We start from the raw sequence: 6589 nt of genomic DNA, 5'->3' as shown, positions 1-6589 counted from the left end.
CATTCTCATTTAATTAGTTAACTGGTTATTTTCTGTCTGAGAATAGGGCAATTCTTTTTCTTACACTGTATATGCTTTTATTATGAGACCAACAAGCATACAAGAGAAATTCATCACCCGTTAACTACGCCTAAAGGACAAATACTTGAAAAGGGTAGGGTCTGTGGCTCAGTGAGTAGGGCACCTGCCCCATATACTGAGAGTGGTGGGTTCGAACCTGGCCCCGGCCAAACTGCTGCAACAACAACAACAAAATAGCCCGGTGTTGCAGCGGGCGCCTGTAGTCCGAGCTGCTCAGGAGGCTGAGGCAAGAGAATTGCCTAAGCCCAGGAGTTGGAGGTTCCTGTGAGCTGTGACGCCACGGCACTCTACCAAGGGCAATAAAGTGAGACTCTGTCTCTTAAAAAATAAAAAAAAAATAGGGGCGGCACCTGTGGCTCAGTGAGTAGGGCGCCGGCACCATATGCCGAGGGTGGTGGGTTCAAACCCCGCCCCGGCCAAACTGCAACAACAACAAAAAAAATAGCCGGGTGTTGTGGCGGGCACCTGTAGTCCCAGCTACTCAGGAGGCTGAGGCAAGAGAATCGCTTAAGCCCAGGAGCTGGAGGTTGCTGTGAGCTGTGTGATGCCATGGCACTCTACCAAGGGCCATAAAGTGAGACTCTGTCTCTACCAAAAAAATAAATAAATAAATAAAAATAAATAAAAAATATTTGAAAAAGGAGAATAAGCAGATTTGTTATTTTATTTTATTTTATTTTTTGAAACAGTCTCACTATGTCGCCCTTGTTATTGCCCTCGGTAGAGTGCTGTGGTGTCACAGCTCACAGCAACCTCCAGCTCTTGGGCTTAGATGATTCTCTTGCCTCAGCCTCCCGAGTAGCTGGGACTACAGGTGCCCACCACAACGCCCGGCTATTTTTTGTTGCAGTTTGGCCGGGGCCAGGTTTGAACCTGCCACCTTTAGTATATGGGGCCAGTGCCCTACTCACTGAGCCACAGGCCCCCAGATTCATTAAATTATATGATTAAATTATTGACCAAATTGAAAATTTATATAATAAAGCCACGAAAGGCCAGGAGCAATGGTTCACACCTGTAATCCCAGCACTTGGGAGGCAGAGGAAGGTCAATTGCCTGAGCTCACAGGTTGAAGACCAGCCTGAGCCAGAGCGGAGACCTCATCTCTAAAAATAACCAGGTGTTGTGGCAGGTGCCTATAGTCCCAGCTACTTGAGAGGCTGAGGCAAGAGAATCGCCTGAGCCCAAGAGTTAGAGGTTGCTGTGAACTATGATACCACGCACTCTACTGAGGGTGGCAAAGTGAGACTATCTCAAAAAATAAATAAATTTGCTCAGCGCCCCTAGTACAGTGGTTGCAGCACCAGCCACATACACCAGATTGGCAGGTTCAAACCCCACCCGGGCCAGCTAAACAACAATGACAACTGGAACAAAAAATAGCTGGCATTGTGGTGGGCGCCTGTAGTCCCAGCTACTTGGGAGGCTGAGGCAAGAGAATCACCTAAGCCCAAGAGTCTGAGGTTGCTGTGAGCTGTGATGCCATGGCACTCTACCAAGGGCGACATAGTGAGACTCTGTCTATAAATAAATAAATAAATAAGTCGAGCGGCACCTGTGGCTCAGAGGAGTAGGGCGCCAGCCCCCATATGCCAGAGGTGGTGGGTTCAAACCCAGTCCCGGCCAAAAACTGCAAAATAAATAAATCCAGGAAAAAAGTTGTAAGGTACGGTTTACAACAATTATTCATATTCAAGGCTGTATTATCAATACACATGACATGGCCCCAAACATGAGTTAAATCCAAATAATTCACATATTAGAATTTAAGTAACACAGACTGAACTAGAGGTTGACAGTAGCCAGCAAATAAGCTTATATAATAATAAAAATACAAACATGTATATCCTAACACCATTACATTGTTCATTTTCATAAGTTTTCTCCTTAAGTCTTGCTTTGCCTGTACATCACAGTCATAGCCATAGACCAGGTAGAGAATATTACACGTGTTTTTCACCAACCTGAAAGGTGGCTAGCAGACTAAGGATCCAACCTATTTTATTTTCTTTTTTTGAGACAGAGTGTGACTTTGTCATGCTCAGTAGAGTGCTGTAGCATCACAGCTTGCAGCAACCACAAGCTCTTGGGCTTAAGCCAGTGGTTCTCAACCTTCCTAATGCCGCAACCCTTTAATACAGTTCCACATGTTGTGGTGACCCCCAACCATAAAATTAATTTAACTGCTATTTCATAACTGTAATTTTGCTACTGTTATAAATTGTAATGTAAATATCTGATATGCAGGAGACCCCCAGAGGGGTCGCAACCCACAGGTTGAGAACCGCTGGTAAGCAATTCTCTTGCCTCAGCCTCCCAAGTAGCTGGGACTACTGGCACCCACCACAATGCCTGCTATTTTTTGGTAGGAGTTGTCATTGTTGTTTGGCAGGCCCAGACTGGGTTTGAACCCACCAGCTCCGGTGTATGTGGCTGGCGCCCTAGCTGCTGAGCTACAGGCACTGAGCCAGATCCAACCTATTTTCATGTTGTTAAGGAACAGCTGCAGCAGCTCGGAGTACTGTAACATTTAATTTTGCCAATGTCCAAACTTAGTCATAATAGAGACTTTCACCAGCAAAATGACCCCTCTAATAGTAGTCATTCAGACAGATGATTAGACTAGAGTGGGTTGCACAGCTAAAAGATGGTTTGCCTTTTGTAAAATGTCCTCTGTACATAGTTTGGTGTTTCTTCATATTGAAGAAATGAGTTATGGAGAAAATTCAGGCGTACATGGAGGCTCATTTAGTTGTCCTCCATGGCCATCTCACCAGCAGATAAAACTGCTTTTTTCTAGAAACAGCTTCCTCCCCAGACAGGCTCTCTGATTTATAACCCAATCTTGGGCCCAGAAGTGATTGCCTCTCAGAGGCTCTGGAAGTGACTCCAGGTCTGATTCAAGGGCACCTCTATTGTATGTTGCCTAAGAAGAAAGGGTCACACACACTTGAGTCACCAGCAGTTCATGTTAGGTTTTGAAAGAAAGAAAATGATAAAAAGCCTATGATGACCTCTCCAAGAACATATAGTACCTTCACCATATTTTCACTGCAGCTGCAAGTACTGAAAGTCTCAGCAGTGTGTGATCAGGGTCTATGGGCCAGCCAGGGGAGGGCCCTCAGGGTGTCAGAGGAGGGCAGGAGACCTAATTCTGCACAATTCAGCCATAATCTCTGGTAAAAGAGCATTGTGCATGGTGCCTAGAAAATTCTCTCACACGTTTTCCCTCGGAATCAACAAATACCCACTGAAGTGGGGGCATTAAGAATGCAACCAGGGTGGCTCAAGGAGTAGGGCGCCAGCCCCACATGCTGGATGTGGTGGGTTCCAACCCAGCCTCAGCCAAAAACTGAAAAAAAAAAAAAAAAAAAAAAAGGCTCAGCGCCTGTGGCTCAAGCGGCTAAAGCACCAGCCACATACACCTGAGCTGGCAGGTTCGAATCTAACCCCAGCCCACCAAACAGCAATAACAGCTGCAACCAAAAAATAGTGGGGTAGTGTGGCGGGCGCCTGTAGTCCCAGCTGCTTGGGAGGCAGAGACAGGAGAATCGCTTGAGCCCAGGAGTTGGAGGCTGCTGTGAACTGTGATGCCACAGTACTCTACCCAGGGTGACAGCTTGAGACTCTGTCTCAAAAAAAAAAAAAAAAAAGAATGCAACCAACTACCCAGAAGAAAAAAATCATGTTACCACAAGGACATTTGCACTCAGATGTTTATAGCAGCTCAATTCACAATTGCAAAGATGTGGAAATAACCCAAGTATCCTTCAGCCCTTGAATGGATCAATCAACTGTGGTATGTGTATACTGTGAAATACTATTCAGCCATAAGAAAGATTGAGACTTTGCATCTTTTGTATTTACCTGGATGGATTTGGAGAACATTCTCCTAAGTAAAGTGTCTCAAGAATGGAAAGCAAGCATTCCGAGTACTTAGTACTAAGCTAAAACTACTAGATCAACTACAGGTCCACATGAGAAAAAAACACAATTCAATTCAATTCAAAAATCAGGGAAGCAGGAGAAGGGGCTTGGTAAATTCCCACCTATTGGATACAATGCAGGGGTATATGCATACTTCATGGATATGGGACTCAAATACAACTAGGACTTTGGACTTTACCTTACAAACATAAATAATGTAGCCTAATTATACGTACCCTCATTCTAACCCAAAATAAAAAAATAAGGCCAGGCATGGTGGCTCATGCCTGTAATCCTAGCACTCTGGGAGGCCTAGGCGGGTGGATTACCTGAGCTCACAGGTTCAAGACCAGCCTGAGCAAAAGCGAGACCCCGTTTCTACTAAAAATAAAAAATCTGAGGCAAGAAGATCACTTGAGCCCAAGAGTTTGAGGTTGCTTTGAGCTATGATGCCACGGCACTCTACCCAGGGCAATAGCTTGAGACTCTGCCTCAATAAAAAATAAAAATTAAAAACTAAAAAAAAAAAAATGCAACCAAATTTGGTGCTCTGGAATCGAAGACAACCAAGCAACTTACAACACTGTTGGCAAGGAGTGGGGAGGAGAAGGCATATGGCTGGAAAGCCATACCAGCTAGGACAACCCATTCTACAATGAAAAAGCTTTGCTTCTGTGCTCTTCTGAACTGCTAGGACCTTCTTAGTTAGGTGGGGGGTAGAACAAATACACTTCTGTAAAAATCTAATCATCTGGGCGGCGCCTGTGGCTCAAGGAGCAGGGCGCCGGTCCCATATGCCGGAGGTGGAGGGTTCAAACCCAGCCCCGGCCAAAAATCACACACACACACACAAAAAAAATCTAATCATCTACAGTTTCTTTTTTAACTAGAGCCTTTATTTTGCTACTGATTCCAAATGGCCCAATGTACTTTCTGAGCTTATAAACTTAATTACAAATCATCCATTATGACCAAGCATGTGGCAAGGTCAGTTCCAACACTTTTTTGTTGTTGTTGTTGTTGAAAAGTCTTTAATTGATAACCTAAATGCCCAATAACTTTAAAAACACATTAAAACACAGCAACTCGTATCGGCCAAAGATAAAAATATTATAGAATAGAAATGGAGCTTGTTAATTTGGCAAAATAGAAAGACTTCTCATCTTTCTCTGGCATGATTTCTCTCACAATTTCTCAATTTGAGTAGTAATTTGGGAGTAAAGTAGTATCTGATGTCAATGTGCTACATAGCTCAGGAAGACCAATATGGGCTTGTCAAGTCAGTTTTTTTCTATTAAAAAGGAGAGAGGAAAAGAACTAGGTTATCCCAAACAGTTCTGTAAAAGGGGGGAGGTTAAGAAGGTGAAAGAGGGAAGGGAAGTTTGCTGGGTATGATACCATTTGCAAGATCACAGCGAACATCCCAGTGGAGTGCAGATCTCTTCTTCTCAGTTGGTAATAGATAATTGTTTGGAACATATATGTGCTGAGGGGTGGCGCCTGTGGCTCAAAGGGGTAGGGCGCTGGACCCATATGCCGGAGGTGGCAGGTTCAACCCCAGCCCTGGCCAGAAACTGCAAAAAAAAAAAAAAAAAAACATATATTTGCTGAGGTTTGGATTGGGGTTCTGGTCGGCAAAGCATCTGCTCTCGGACACCCCAGCATAGTTCCTTTCTATGATTTTCACCAGGTAACCGCACTGAGTCCTAGTCCCGTTTATACTCAAAGTATCTGGCTACCCCTTCTACCTTGCCCCGGTTACGACTTAACTAGTCCAGCCTTGGGAGAATAAAGGACGTGGGTCTGCTGGCAACCATCAGGTCTTGTTCATAAGCTGGAGGGCCCATTTCTTCTCTTCGTAAATAGCAAATGAGCTCATCTTGAGAAATTCTTTGGTTTTCATGTGGTAGATTAAATTTTTGTGTACTATCAACTGTGTCTTCCTTGTCTTCTTGGACCTGCAGATTCGTCAGCCTCTATCTTAAGTCCCAGAGATGGGGATCACTTTCTGTACCAGATTCTGATTCACTGATAATGGACTCATCTGTCACCAACATTTCCCCACCTGGCTTTCTACGCAGCACCTTTCTCTTCATCACTGGTTTTTGGAGTCTTTGGGACGCCCCTGAGACTATTTCTGAAGTGACATTCCTTCTTACATGTGGGTACTGCAGTTGCATAGGAAGAGCAGGTCGCTACCCTGGGGTTACTGAAGCTTTACTGTAAGGATCATATTGGATAGACTGGGCTTCACTCCTGACATCTCCCTCACCCTGCCCTGCACAGATATGGGTAACAGCTGTAGCAGCTGCCAACATTCGTTCTTCTGGATCCACATTGGCCCATTTTTGTCTGTCAGGTCCCATGAGTTTCTCCATTGCTTCCCCATATGACCTTCTATAAAACAGCTGTACCGGGCGGCGCCTGTGGCTCAGTCGGTAAGGCACCGGCCCCATATACCGAGGGTGGCGGGTTCAAACCCAGCTCCGGCCAAACTGCAACCAAAAAAAATAGCCGGGCGTTGTGGCGGGCGCCTGTGGTCCCAGCTACTCAGGAGGCTGAGGCAGGATAATCGCTTAAA

At 45.0% G+C, this 6589-nt stretch overlaps 1 pseudogene; it reads right to left on the bottom strand.

The window, feature by feature from the left end:
• Nucleotides 1-5049: 5049 nt before the first annotated feature.
• LOC128577435 (centriolar and ciliogenesis-associated protein HYSL1-like) lies at nt 5050-6386 on the bottom strand (annotated as a pseudogene).
• Between the last annotated feature and the right edge of the window lie 203 nt (nt 6387-6589).

This window comes from Nycticebus coucang, chromosome X, assembly GCF_027406575.1.
Source record: "Nycticebus coucang isolate mNycCou1 chromosome X, mNycCou1.pri, whole genome shotgun sequence".
Lineage (NCBI taxonomy): Eukaryota > Metazoa > Chordata > Mammalia > Primates > Lorisidae > Nycticebus > Nycticebus coucang.
This window is presented reverse-complemented; position numbering and strand designations above follow the sequence as displayed.